The following is a 15,140-nucleotide window of genomic DNA, read 5'->3' as shown; positions in this document are numbered from 1 at the left end:
AGCTCATTTTATTCCAATTCTGGTCTCATTCAGTGCTGAGAGGTTAGCCCCATCTTCATGCGTGAGATTGTGCGTCTGCATGGTGCATCAATGTCTATTATTTTAGATCGAGGTTTTATGTTCACATCTCACCTTTGGAAGACTTTTCAGGATGATTTAGGTACTCGGGTTGATCTTAGCATAGAATTTCATCCTAAACTGATGGCTAGTCAGAGCAAACTATCTAGGTTTTGGAGGAAGCTCCGCGCATGCGTGATGGGTTTTGGTGGCCAGTGGGAGCAGCTTTTGGCTTTAGCAGAGTTTGCATATAATAATTATTATCATTTTAGTATTGATATGGCTCCTTTTGAGGCAATATATGGTAGGCGTTGTTTCTCCCCAGTAGTTTGGTTTGACATTTCATAGGTGAGTCCTCGAGGTATGAACTTGCTTTATGAGTCTTGGGATAGAGTCTGGGTTATTCAGGATAGACTTAAAGTGGCTCAGAGTAGGCAAAAGTGCTATGTTGATCGTAGACTTCATGCCTTGAGATTTAGTATTGGTGATTGTGTCTTCCTTTGAGTTTTACCTATGAAGGGTGTGATGAGGTTTGGGAAGAGAGGCAAACTTAGCCCCAAGTATATTGGTCCATTTGAGATTCTTTAGACTATTAGTGATGTGGCTTATAAGTTGGTTTTGCCCCCTGATCTATCAGCTATTCATCTAGTTTTTCACATTTGTATGCTTCACCGTTACATTTTGGATGATTTTCATATTATTCATTGAGAGTTAGTTTAGTTTGATGAGCGGTTGTCATTTGTTGAGGAGTCGATCTCTATTTTGGCTAGGGTTGTTAGGCTGTTGAGATCTAGAGTGATCCCTGTGGTCAACGTCCAGTGGAGACATCGACCTGTATATGAAGCTACTTGGGAGGTAGAGTTTGATATGCGTAGTTCTTATCCTCAGCTCTTTATCGGTTCAAGTATTTCCTTGCCCTTAGTTCGAGGACGAACTAGATTTTTAGTGGTGGATGATATAACGACCTAAAAATTTAATGAAATAAATAAAATTTGTATGATTTGATTATTTATCCCTCTCCGTAGTTGCATTATGGTATTTCTAGGGTGGGGGAGTGATTGACCTTATTTTCAATGCATTTTGGTATCATTTATGCGATATTATGGTTTTTAATGGCTTCGAGAGCCTTGTTTTGGACTTATGTGGATATCTTTTGGTCCGTGCAACGGATTTCCAAATGGACTATTCCAGCAGCTCTGGAATATCAATTTTAGGCTAGGTAGACCTTTGGTTCGGGTTTCGGTGCACCCCAGCTCATTTCGACCTATTGGTCAGAAAGTTGAAAAATTAGAAATATGGGTGTGGGACCCATATTTGGTCAAAAGACCTTAGGTGGAAAATCCAAATTCACCAGCAGATCTGAAATGTCGATTTTAGAGTGTTAGCGTATTTGGTGTAATTTTACGACTTTTAAATCTCATTTTGATCCTCGGTTTAGAAAGTTGCAATTTCTAATTTCGGGAGTCAACTTTTTAAAAATAATATTTTTTTGAAAATCTGACTTTGCCAATGCATTTGGAACGTCGAATTTAGTATGGTTACATAGTTTGTTTGTATATATCGGACTCTGAACGAATCTCGGGCACCCCATCGAAGTCCGCTTTGGACTTAAAATAAGAAAAACAGCAGCTTTTTCCTTACCAGTGCACTTACTTTATTGTGTTTATATTATGTTGTGTTGCCATATTAACTTTCCATTTATGTAATTGCCTTATCTTATTTTACTTGTGTTTGATGATCTTGTATATGCATGTTCCCTCTTGTTCTACTTATGTGTGATATAATGCATTCTTGTGTTCTATATTGTTGTTATGTTGCAATATATGTGATATATTAGAAATGTTAGTGCAAGCGGTGTGGGCTACCGTAGTGGAACATTTTTCAATTGCAGGTGATGTGCCCTTAATGTATATTTTGTATGCTTTATTTACTACTTTGTTTGGTCGGTCTATAATACCTACTAAGTACAAGTGGACCGTACTCATGCCTACTGCGTCCTTTTGATGCAGGTCATAGCTCTAGTGCGCCTTAGTTTGCTTGACTTGAGCGATTTTTGGAGCTTCCAAGGTAGTGGTTGGACATTTATACGTCCAAAGTTCACCTCTATCGTTCTATAGTAGTTATGTCTTTATTAGTATTTGGAGACAAATATTAATCTTTTGTGGTTATTTTTCTAATGTATTTGACTCTTGGATTGTATTAGTAGTTCTTACACTATTGACACCTAGTTTTGGGCATGATTGATATTTTGGATAGTCCTTTCCACATTGTTATGATTACTGATATGGTTCGGTTTTGTTCTAGAAGCCTTACCTTGGAATATTTCTGCATTTTTCTCATTTTGTATCAGTTTGGTGATAGGCTTACTTGTCAAGGTACGCCGCGACAAGTGCCATAATGACCCTCATTTTTGGATCGTGACATAGGAAGTATTGATTTAATTTGTCCTAATAGATGACTCATCAGTTGCAGCAGATAGTTCATTTGCTGGTACAAATTAAAACAGTACGAAGACTTGTTTAATTTGCTAAAACATACGAGACATATATTGCAACAGACAATACATCTGATGCAACAGGTTAGTCAACTATTGCAATAGTTGTATACATTTGTTTGATAATTTTCAGCCGATGTGTCATCTGTTGAAACAGATATGTATCTATTTGTTTGTTGGAATTGATGATATATATTCACCTTTTTCAACTCATGTTGGTCTCCTGTGGCCCTTGTACATTGATCAAAGGTGCAAGACAAAGACAGGGGATTTACAATTTTACTTTTTTTCGATGCTTGAGGATGCCTTGAAAATTTCTTTCCTTCTCCTGTTAGCCACATTAATCTCTAATGGAGTGTATGGATATGAAATCCTCTTTGATAGAATGACACCCCTCTTAGATGTCAATACCTTTACAGAAACAGTTAATGTATTAATAACATTAATTACTCTATCGTGTTTCGCCTTGCAGTCTTGACATTTGCATGTAGAACATTCACTATGAGGGGCAAAATCTGTATAACCAGTATGATCGTAATTATATTGTTTTGTTGTTTCAAAAACTGTAAGAGGATCATCATTAGCCCCAACAGCAGCACCACTACCATCATCAATAACAACAAGCCCACCCTCCAAAATTATTTTTCTTGTAATGGTTGTTGCTCCAGACAATTCATTTTTTATTCTATTAATGACTTTAGGGTCTGATAAAGTTTGCACAGACTGTAAAGTAAGAAAAAGTGGCATCTTTAACTCTCGATTGGTCGAAATAAGCCACGGATAGACAATCTAAAATAAATCAGTACATATATTAGAATGGTGATTAGATCATTTAAGAAATTATTAATTAAAACAAAAACTTAATTAGCATTAGACTTACTGCATCCTTCGGGGGTTGAAGAGATCAAGAAATTTTGCGATTTTATCATTTTTGGCCGACAACCATCTCAGGATTCTTGGACATGAAACTTCTTTCTGGTAGTTCACTTGTTGTCTCAAATAAGGAATGACTTCCAATACTCAAGCCTATAAAATAACGCTAATAAATCAAAAGCATTATTCAATAAAATATAAATGAATCATAAATAAAAGAAATATTTACCATGAAAGCCTATGGAAAGCCATATAAGTTGATTGTCTTTGGCATTAATGGAGCCAACAAATATTTGACAATCATTTTGAAGCTTTCATAACCCCAAGGATAGCTGTTAAATGCCTCAAGATCCTCGAAGAAATTTATTAAACCAAGAAGTATAATGTCTCTCGCCCAAAGAATATTATGTACAAACCAAAATAAGCACAATGATTTCTTGTGCTTCTTTGAAAGTCCTTTACCTTTCAACATTTCTATCAAATTTTTGTTTTTGAAGCTTGGACCGACAAGGGATACCAAGTAATCACCATCACTTGACTTGCCTTTTTCTTTGCCTTTTTTAGGTATGCAGGGTGCTTTTTGGGTTATAATAGGTATAGCTTGAGAAGGAGAAGAAGGATAACATTTTAGTCTAGTAACTATGGCAAACTCCTTCCAACCAAAATAAACAGGCATGCCACAGTACTTTATCCACACCTCATCCATCTTATCTTTATTTTCATACATAAACCTACACTTGAGAAGATTATATACCATTTTTATTTGAAAACGAGCATTGTTGTCCTCCATCAAATCAAGATATTACCCTAAGCAGTTGTCCTTGAAAAAAGCATCCAATTTTTGTTCTCAAAGTACTTTTTATAAGGCGTCGAAAGATGTTTTCATCGTTGAATTAACCACGAAATCACTAGTTAAATCTGTGGTACCATCATACTACATTCTCACAGGATAACTATCAATGCTAAAGGTTTTGACCAACTCTTCGATGAAAGAGCTATTAACATTTGGATCATCTCTTTTGAAACATTCCTCATCCCGCTGTTCATTACTTCTGCTTATGATTGAGATATCACTTGTAAAGCAAGCTCATAAAGTGGTAGATATAGCCTAGCTGCTTCACTTGTTCCTTTACTTGGACTTGATTCGGTTTCTTTTCTTTTAGGAGCCATATTATCTAAAAATAACAGAAAAATAAAAAGATTATAATTGATTAATGCATTATTTAAAAAAGGATAATAGTAAATCTAACATGTACAACAGTAAAATAACAGTTCCAACAGATCACACATTTGTCGCACCAGGTAGATTATCTGTTACAACATATAACTAACCTATTGCAACGAATGAGTAATTGTTAGAAATAATAAAAATAGATCACTCATCTACTGAAACAGATGTCTAGTCTGTGCAACAGATCATTCATCTGTTGAAACAGATGTCTAGTCTGTGCTACAGATCATTCATCTGTTGCAACATACGAGTGATCTACTGGAACTGTTATCAACTATCAATATTATTTAGATTTCTTCCAACAAAAAGATCGTTTATTGCAACAGATGAATGATCTATTGGAAAAAATCAAGTTTTAGACATGTCGTCTTATTGGAATAGTTGGTAGGATTGTATCCGTTAGATGGTTTATCTGTTACATCAGGTGGTTACTCCGATGGTAAATCTGTTACAGCAGATGGTAAATTTGTTGCATCACATGGTAAATCTATTACATAAAATTGTTAATCTGTTGCATTAGATTTTTAATCTGATAGTTTATCTATTACATCCGATGGTTCATCTATTGCATCAGATGGTTCATCTGTTGCATCAGATGGTTAATTTGTTGCATCAGTTAGGTAATCCGATGGTTTATCGTTGCATCAGATGGTTAATTTGTTGCCTCATCTGTTACATCAGATGGTTCATCTATTGCATCAGATGGTAAATCAGATAGTTAATCTGTTACATCAGATGGTTAATCTATTTCATTAGATGGTTAATCTGTTTTAGAAAAAAATCACTAACAAAAGTTCAATAGAACAACAACAATATCACTATTTAATATCAAATACACCATTTTTTCCAAGAACAAGAACAAATCAACCCAGCAACGGGTGCAACACCAACATTGTTGTTTTGTTTGAACAAACACAAACAACAAAAATCAAACTTCAAAAAACACAACAAACAACAAAATATCATATTTCACTCCGAAAAGAGAAGAGAAGAAATACCAGAAATTAGGGTTTTCTTCAGTCCCCATTTCAAATTTAAGCAACAAATATTGAAATTGTTAACCAATACTAGAAGAGAAGTTAACTCAAGTTCCTCTATTTCTTCATAACTAAAAAGCCATAATTTTTTACCTGAAAAAAAAAAAAAGAAATCAGACGATGAAGAAATTGAAGTTGTTGTCGTCGGAGAGCACTGCTATCACGTCGATTGATGGTTGAAAGTCGAAAAGGAACTTGCCCAACTATTTGTCGCCGGAGGTTGAAGTCGCCGGAGATTGAAGGGAGAAATTTTGCAGAACTGTTGGTTGGGAGAGAGTTGAGAGAAACTGTCGAGTGAGAGGAGAGAGGAGAGAGACAGTTGATTTAGAGAGGATTGGGGTGTGGGTTGATTTGTATTTTAAAAGATTAGAAAGTTTTGAAAATATTAATCAAGTGCACAATTAACTTAATTAAGTTTTCTAATTATGTTTGACCCTTTAAGTTGATCAATGTAACCAATCCTTCATTCAGGACTTAAAAGACACCTTTCCTTCAATTTTCACATGATACCACAATAGATCTTTTCTTCGTCATTTATATCACACACGGATACAGATTATATATATAATACCTTCCATATGAATGAAGCCTTTTATTTTGCACCTTGTTATTTTGTAGCTATTAACTTTTATTGGCCAACAAATTAAACCACCACCTAAGATGACACTATTCTTTATTTTATTAACTCTCTACAGTTTCCTAGTGGATTAGTTCATTCTAATTATAGTTATAATAAATTTTGTAGGAAGCAAAACAAAAGGTAGTTACACTTAAAATACAATTTTGATATAAATCTGAGATACAAAACAACATGAATGCAACAGTCATGCTGACTCATATTGCAATTAGGATTAAAGCACCCGCTAAACATGAGCTTAAAGGAATAGAATTTTATCCTTAAATTTGGTAGATATTTTCAATATTATAGTTATGTCCTACATTTAGTAGAATCTATTACAAAGTAATTTAACTTTCAAAAGTGTGGTAATTTTTGAGATAAAAAAGACCAAACCTTATTTTGAGTTATAATGGTACTTTAAGTTGGTGCATCTATGATCTTCAAACCCATAAATAACATCACATAACTAAATCAACAACACAAGAATTGGAAAAAAAAATTAAAAAGAAAAAGAGTAACAACTCAATTAACAAAATCAATATGCATAAGATAATTGTGCTAATTAGAGTTGCCTTACAAAATTGCTACATATTGTTGGTTTAACATATTGTCTTCAATGTTATTGAAAAAAAAAGGGATAAACATTTGATTTTTTTCGATTATTTCATTCGGCAGCAATACATTTTTCTAGTAAAAAAATTTCTAAATGGAAGAAAAATATGAGAAACTATTGCTAATGAATTATGCAATTTCCTCTTCCAATTTTTGTGCATCCAAAGTCCAACACTCTTGGTACTTGTTATTATCCCAAAATCTAAAGTTTACTCATTATACTCTAGTAGAAGACATCACGAGGGGATAAATAATCATTCTTTGAAAGTTCAAAGAAACATATGTTACATAATCCATAAAAGACATAATATTGTACATAAATTTAAACTTACGGTACAATGGATGTTTAGAAAATTCAATCAAAATAAATTGGGACTAAAAAACACAACAAAAACATTCAACAAATACAAAATATGTTTAGAAAATTCAATCAAAATAAATTGAGACCAAAAAACACAACAAAAACATTCAACAAATACAAAATAACTGTGTGTAGGGCAAAAAAAAAAGAGATCGGAACCTTATGAATTGAATTTCATTGTTAAGAAGGTGTGAAATTTCTAATAATATCTTCAATGGTCATAGCATGAAGCTGGTCATCTTTGAAGTTGCTATCCCCGGCCATCGGATTGGTATCTCATATTTATACGTATATTTTTTCTTGAATAGGTATCTCAAAAGTCTCAATAAATTTATGGGATATTCATAAAGGGATCAAAGCCCTCTCTTCTTACTAACCAAAAACATCAAGAAGATACATAAACCCTCTTAGAGATCAATTCTAAATGTTCCTACGTTCGAGAAATATGCCAATTTCTTCATATTTTATTTGTGATTGCAATTTATTTCTGTCAAGGTAAAATTTGTTAGAAACAAATTGACACGCCCAGTGGGACCAAATCTGCCCTTCATCTTTTCTCTCATAAATCAAATATGTAAATCTGTAGCCGCATGATCGTAAAAATGGAAGCGGTACTTCAAGACTTGTCTTTGAGTTTCATCAAGTCTACACTCTGACAAGCCTTGAAGTAGGGGCATTTGTAGACATTGAACTTTTGTGGACTCTACAAAAATAGTTCAATTTTGGTTAGAGTTCTTGGGGATACTTTACCCTAATTCTAGCTTGGTGACTACTCTACCTTAAACCCTAAATTACACTTATATAAAGGGGAAAATATCTCCTTAGAAAGGCATCCCAAACATCCACAAATTCATGAGATATTCATAAATCTCGAATATTTCTAGATAACTCCATAAACTCATGGAATATCACAGAGGATCAAAACCCTCTCTTCTTGATAATGAAATAATACATCAAGAAGATCCACAAATCCTCCTATCATGGACATCAAATTTAAATATTCAAACGTTCGAGAAATCCGCCACTAACGACCCTCGAATTATGAAAAAATCCATATCGAATCTAAATATGCCTACATTCGAGAAATACGCTACTGACGGCCCTCGAATTATGAAGCAAATCAAGAGAGAAACAAATTTGTACCTATATTGTTTATCAATAAAAATTTTTGTTTCTTCATATTTTATTTGTGATTGTAATTTATTTCTATCACTATAAAATTTGTTCGAAACACATTTATCTAAAAATAGTTTTTGAACAACAATTCTGTTATTTGTAATGATTGAATCTCCAACTAATGTCAGTAAAATCTAGTTTAGGTAAGTAAGTCTCTAAAATTTTAATGAAATTTGAAAGGCATAATACATAAATATGACCCTAAACTTGACACTAAATTATAACTTTGACTTTAAACTTGATATGCATAAATAGAACCTTTAGCTATTCAAAACTGCACAAATATGACCTCCAATCCTACGTGGCAAAACGCATGTTCAACATGCAAAATTGGACGCGTCCAGCTTAAAATCTAAGGGCATAATACATAAGTATGACCTTAAACTTGACACCAAATTATAACTTTTACCTTAAACTTTGACAGTGCACAAATATGACATTTAACTATTCCAAACTGCACAAATATGACCTTTAAATGAGTTTTCACTATTATATTTTCATTATTTTCGGCTCAAAGATGAAAATGAGATCTAATTTCTTTTGACATTGAGGAAAAAGAACAATGTTGAAGATTTGTTAATTAGGTGGGTCAGCCTACTACGAAAAAATCGGGCGGGTATGTATATATATTTTAAAGAAAAGGGTGAATTTATGTTATATAATATATCTAAATATAATTTATTTAAACTATTGAATTAAAGATGAAACTATACTAATAATAAAAAAATTATACTTTTAATAAAACGTTATTAAATTAACGTTATTAAGGATAGTAGTAGTAGTATATTAAATTAGCGTTATCAAATTAACGTTATTAAAATGTTAGTATTAAATTAACGTTATCAAAACGTTATTAAATTAACGCAGGGGCGGACCTACGTGATTGTCATGGTGTTCACCCGAACCCCCTCGGTAAAAAAATTATGTTGTATATATAAGGTAGAAAATCTATATTTATGTACGTATATTAATGTTGAACCACATGAAACAAGACACTTAGATAGCCCAGTGATGTTATTTTCTCTTCTTGGGCGCTTCCTTCAGCCTAGTGCACGGGTTCGATCCCTGCTAGTGATTTTATTTTTAATAAAAAAAATAGCTAGGTTCTGCTTCTATAGAAATAAATAAATAAAAATAATAATAATTAAAAAAAAATGACGTCGTTTTAACACAAACAACAAAACTTTGACAGTGCACAAATATGACCTTTAACTATTCAAAACTGCACAAATATGACCTCCCTCCAAGTAAGCCCTTTTAATGACGTGGCACCGTATGATTGGATGAGCTTTCCACGTAGGCGTGAGTGAAGCTCACGCATGGGGTTGCAAAATCGGAGGTCATATTTGTTCAGATTTTGAATAGTTAAAGGTCCTATTTGTGCACTATCAAAGTTTAAGGTTAAAGTTATAACTTGGTGTCAAGTTTAGGGTCATATTAATGTATTATGTCCGAAAATCATGATAATGAATTTGAGGTAACATGAATTTAGTAACATCTGCTCACTTTTGTTTGACTTCTACCATTGCTTTCAATTATCGATATTAATTGATAGAGGTTTGAAGTACAATTGTAAGATAATTGTGCCTTGAGATGGTTAAGAAGTGGACTTTGAGGGTGACACATTAACTAAAATTACTATGCCATTCTGATAAGATTGTATTTTTTATGTCTATGTATTTTGATACTTCTATCTCATTGTTTTATAAGAATTACTTATATATCCTATATTAGCAAAAAAGAAAATAAAAGAGATATTGCATTTGCACAATAACTTCCTATGATTTGGTGGAAAGCCCAAGTTTGAGCTAGCGAATATACATAATATATACATATATTATTCATGTCCCATTTATTTTTTTGGATGGATGGCTATTTATATTAATTTCTATCGGGAGGGCAAGGAAGGCTTCTGAAATGTCGGACAAAACAAATTGAAACGTCCCCACAAAGGCACAAACTATTAGGGACATTCATTCAATGTTCGGATGAATTGGATAAAAGGGCAGCCCAGTGCATTAAAGCTCACGCTATATCCGGGGAAGTATTGGACCATAAGGGTCATACGCAGTCTCACCTTACATTATTGCAAGGGGCTGTTTCCACGGCTTAAACTCATCATATGAAATCAGTTTTACCAATTACTCCTAAGCTACTCTTTTTTCAGACGAATTGGATATCTTTCACAAAAGCAATGTGTTGCCAACAGATGAAGGATAAACAATATAATGACTACTGGAGGTAAAAGAAGAAATGTCTTAAACGCTAATGCATCTGATATAACAAAACCAGAACACACTGGTTAAAAGCAGTTTCTATCATATCCAACACCCAGTGTCATGAAATAATGTTCAAAGGCTAAGTGCAGCAACCGAAATAAGTTCCTACAAAGTGTGAAGAAGCCTTGTTCAGTAATCAGTAATCACCAAGCTAATTGCTCCAAGGGGAAAAGACCAGAAGATATGGTTTACATGTCATCGTCATCTGCTCGTTTCCTATCAAACTTGTAAGTCAGCCTCATGATATCATAAATGGTCGGTGCTATCCATAGTTTTTCTACAAAAATGCAGATTAAACATAGCATAATCAATACAAAATACATGTATGTATGAACGTGTATAGGCAAATACAGAACAATTAAAAGTAGCTAGCTCTGAGGGTGTGCTTACTTGTGAAACTCAAGCGAAACATTAGACTACACTAGGCAAATCTTTTCACAGCGAAAAAGCGCGTAATCTCGAATGTAACAACCAATGTATCATTGACAATAAATTCCTCAGATATATCAGTCACTGGACCTAGCTTTTGGGGATTCCTCCAAACCCAAAATATACTACCAGAGAATAATCCAGTACTAGCTGCACAATTTGAAGTTGTGATTAAGGTTATTCAGTGCATAAATTAAAAAGGTACAGTACTCTCCAGTAGGTAAAAATCAAGATTAGTACGCGGTAACCTGTAGCCATGACATCCTCACCATCCGCTTGATTCTTTATCGTCAGCTTATAATCTGCATAGACTCTCGGTGTATACGTAGCTGTCCCATCGAAGCAGATTCTAAGTGCAAACTTATTGTGCTCATCTACAGGGTATCCTTTGGGATGGAGCTCTAACTTCCTAAACAGCAATATATTAGCTGTCCTTAAATTGTCTGCTTTCAGAACATATACAAAATTAAAAGGAGAAACAGTTTATCTGAACAATATATACCACTTGCAATCTTGAAGAGTGAAACTTGCTGAACGAATTCGAGCTCGTTGAACGGGAAAAATTGAAGATTCTCCAAGTGTAAATAGCATTAGCAAGATTTTGGATTAAAAAGTATGAAATCAAAATCTAACATGTTAAAAACTTCTTTGTTTAGAACTGAAAAGTCGGATACATAACACATCTTGAATCGTCAAGTATTTTTCTTGAGTCTGGTCAAGCACGAAGGACTTGAAACTCACATTAACTTCCCAACCAAGAGGTAAAGCCTGTGTGTTTGTGATGGCCAAGCAAAGAGAGATGTGTCCCTCTCCACCTCCTTCTATATCGCCAATTGGATAGAGACACAGTTTCCTAAAGATTGAAACCACATTTAAAGAATTGATATCATCAAACACAAACACGGGCACATTTACACCCGAAAGAAAAAGGAAATCTAAAATTGGATAGGTACTTCACCATTTGTGACCACTGGCTTCAAAAACATCAGACTCATATCTCTTTCTTCCAGCTTTCTCAAGTATTTGAACAAGGAATGAGAATGAATCTACTTTTAATGTATAGTGAGCTGGTGGGATATCTCTCGGTGTTCTTCCTATATCTGTAAAAGGATCACAAAGGCAGACGGAAAATCTTTTTGTTTCAATCAAAGTTATTTCTCTGTCACGCAAAATTTACTAGAAGTTCTCTGAACGAAAAAAGAAATCTATTGTAGTTTAATACAAATATGTAAGCGCAACTCTGTAATCAAACGTTTTATAAAATGCTTGCACTTAGCCAGTGTGGCCAGACATAACTACAGATTGTGCAAATTCTCTATTGTATCTAAAATTACATCGATATCCTGTATCAAAATAGATAACAAATATCCGAAAGTATACAACAAAAACATGCAAGTACTAATAGATCACCCTAATGCAGTAGTAAATTTCATAGTTGAATGAATAAAGCTAGTTAAAGAACCTGATCAATATCGTTCTAGAAAATTAAACCACGTCACCCGCACGCCTTCAGTTTGATTCAAGTGTTACCTAAAAAGAAATCAAACCAATTATCTTTATGTGTTACTCGATTTCAGGAATCTCAAAGATTCGAGGATCGAAAGATTGTCCAGGAATGGAGATTCGAGGATACAATCAAGAGAAATTAGAAGATGAGAAGAAACAGAGAAACTAGAATTTCAGGAGGAAGAGTTGCAATTTTCATATTTGCTGTAAATGATGATTACAATGAGTATTTATAGACAATGATGTAACTGAAATGATCAAAGCTATCTAATGAAACAGTTATTTGATAACCAACTCAACTTGTCACTCCTAACTAACTTCTGGAAACAGACTACTGTAGCTGCACTGTTTCTAACTAACTTTTAAAACCAACTACTTTGGACTTCCACTAACTTCAACTAACTTGAACTCCAATTTATGATAACAATACTTCCCCCCATAGAAAGATCCTTGTCCTCAAGGATCAAAAGAAGGAAACCTGGTCTTCAACACACTAGCAAACTCCCAAGTAGCAACATCGGCAGGTAGATCAAACCATTTCACTAACACTTGTGCCACCGCTTTATTGCCTTTCTTGACTAGTCTTTTCTGCACAACATCTTCAGGAGTGGGACAATTGGGATTGGCTAAGTCCACAATAGGAGGCAAAGAGATAGTAGAGGGTACTGCATAGCATTTTTTGAGTAGGGACACATAGACAGTTGGATGCATCTTGACAGAACTTGGCAGCAATAGTGTATAAGCAACAAGACCAGCACTTTTAATGATCTGAAATAGCCCATAATATTTGGCAGCCAACTTATGAGAAGGATGGTGAGATATAGTGGTTTGCTTGTAAGGTTGCACTTTAAAATAGACCCAATCACCAACATTAAAACTTCTATCACTCCTATGAGCATCAGATTGTTGTTTCATTCTATGTTGAGCTCGGAGCAAATGGTGCTTAAGGAGCTGTAACTTAAGCTCTCTATTAATCAGTGTAGTATCCAACTCCGTAGAAGCTGATTCACCTGGCAAGTAGGGTAGATGTAGAGGAGGATGCCTACCGTAAAGCACCTCATAAGGTGTAGTTTGGATAGCCGAGTGGAAACATGTGTTATACCAGTATTCAGCTATAGGTAAGCAAGTAACCCAAGCAGAAGGATCATCATTGCAGTAACATCTCAAATAAGTCTCAAGACATCTATTTAAGGCCTCCGTCTGACCATCAGACTGGGGATCATATGCAGTAGAAGTATGCAACATCACACCTTGAAGATTGAAAAGCTCTTGAACATCACACCTTGAAGATTGAAAAGCTCTTGCCAGAAAGAGCTGAGAAAAACTACGTCTCTATCACTTATTATGGCATCTGGTAGACCATGTAGTCTCATAATAGTATCAAAAAACACCTTAGCAACAGATTGAGTAGTATAAGAATGCTGAGTGGCATAAAGTGACCATATTTACTTAATCTGTCCACTACCACCAGTATTACTTTAAAACCCTGTGATTTGGGAAGACCATCAATAAAATCCATGCTAATTTGAGACCACACCACCTCTGGATTTGGTAAAGGTTGTAAAGAACCAGGATAAGCCGCCAAATCAGATTTGTTTTTCTGACAAACATCACATTTCTAAATGAAGTCCTTTACATCAGATCTCAAAGTTTTTCAATAGAACAGTGTTAACAACCTTTTAAGGGTAGAATCTACTCCTGAATGGCCCCCCAAGGGACCAGCATGCCATGGACATAATCTACTCCATGAGAAACTTTAAAGCTTTTTGGTCTGTCCTGATAACAAACTTTTGGCCTAACAAGTACTGAGATCATATAGTAACTGCTTGAACAATAGCTAATAACTCCCTATCATATACTGATAAAGCTACATATTTTGGTGATAATGCCTTACTAATGAAGGCTATAGGATGTCCCTCCTACATAAGTACAACACCAATACCATATCCATTGGCATCAGTCTCCACAATAAATGTTTTTCTCGTATCTGGAAAAGCTAACACAGGAGATTGAGTTAATGCTTCCTTTAACTGCATAAAGGACTTATGTGCTGTGTCATTCCATTTGAATTTATCCTTCTTAGTAAGTTCAGTAAGAGGCTTGGAAATGATACCGAACACTTGTATGAACCTGATGCGAGAAAGACAAAAGAAGGCTCAAAAACTACTCGACAAGAGAAGGCTCAAAAACTACTCAAAACAGTCCACAAATCAACTAGAACCCGAGGACCCCTTTGAGAGCAACTTTCGGCCAACAATAACAACACAAGGATTACAAGATACAAGGTGTATTTTAACACCAAAACAACAAAAATGACACAAGATGAAACAAGTCACGGATTCAACACAAACACAAGGGAAATTGCATAGAAAATAAAGATAGATAGTGAGACCAAGATTATTACAAGATTAAGAACCACGTGTATTTCAACACTAACCCTTAATGAATGTAACAATCAAAACCACA

General features: G+C 34.5%; 1 long non-coding RNA gene across 1 annotated transcript; it reads right to left on the bottom strand.

The window, feature by feature from the left end:
• Nucleotides 1–10,593: 10,593 nt before the first annotated feature.
• On the bottom strand, nucleotides 10,594–12,415 carry LOC107856688. Its single transcript, XR_007043915.1, has 4 exons — nucleotides 12,127–12,415; nucleotides 11,417–12,021; nucleotides 11,130–11,318; nucleotides 10,594–11,016 (listed from the first exon to the last, which is right to left on the bottom strand). It is a non-coding gene; the product is annotated as an uncharacterized LOC107856688 (long non-coding RNA).
• Nucleotides 12,416–15,140: the final 2,725 nt, after the last annotated feature.

The sequence above is a fragment of the Capsicum annuum genome, chromosome 1, assembly GCF_002878395.1.
Source record: "Capsicum annuum cultivar UCD-10X-F1 chromosome 1, UCD10Xv1.1, whole genome shotgun sequence".
Lineage (NCBI taxonomy): Eukaryota > Viridiplantae > Streptophyta > Magnoliopsida > Solanales > Solanaceae > Capsicum > Capsicum annuum.
Note: the sequence above shows the minus strand (reverse complement) of the source record. Positions and strands in the feature narration are given on the sequence as shown.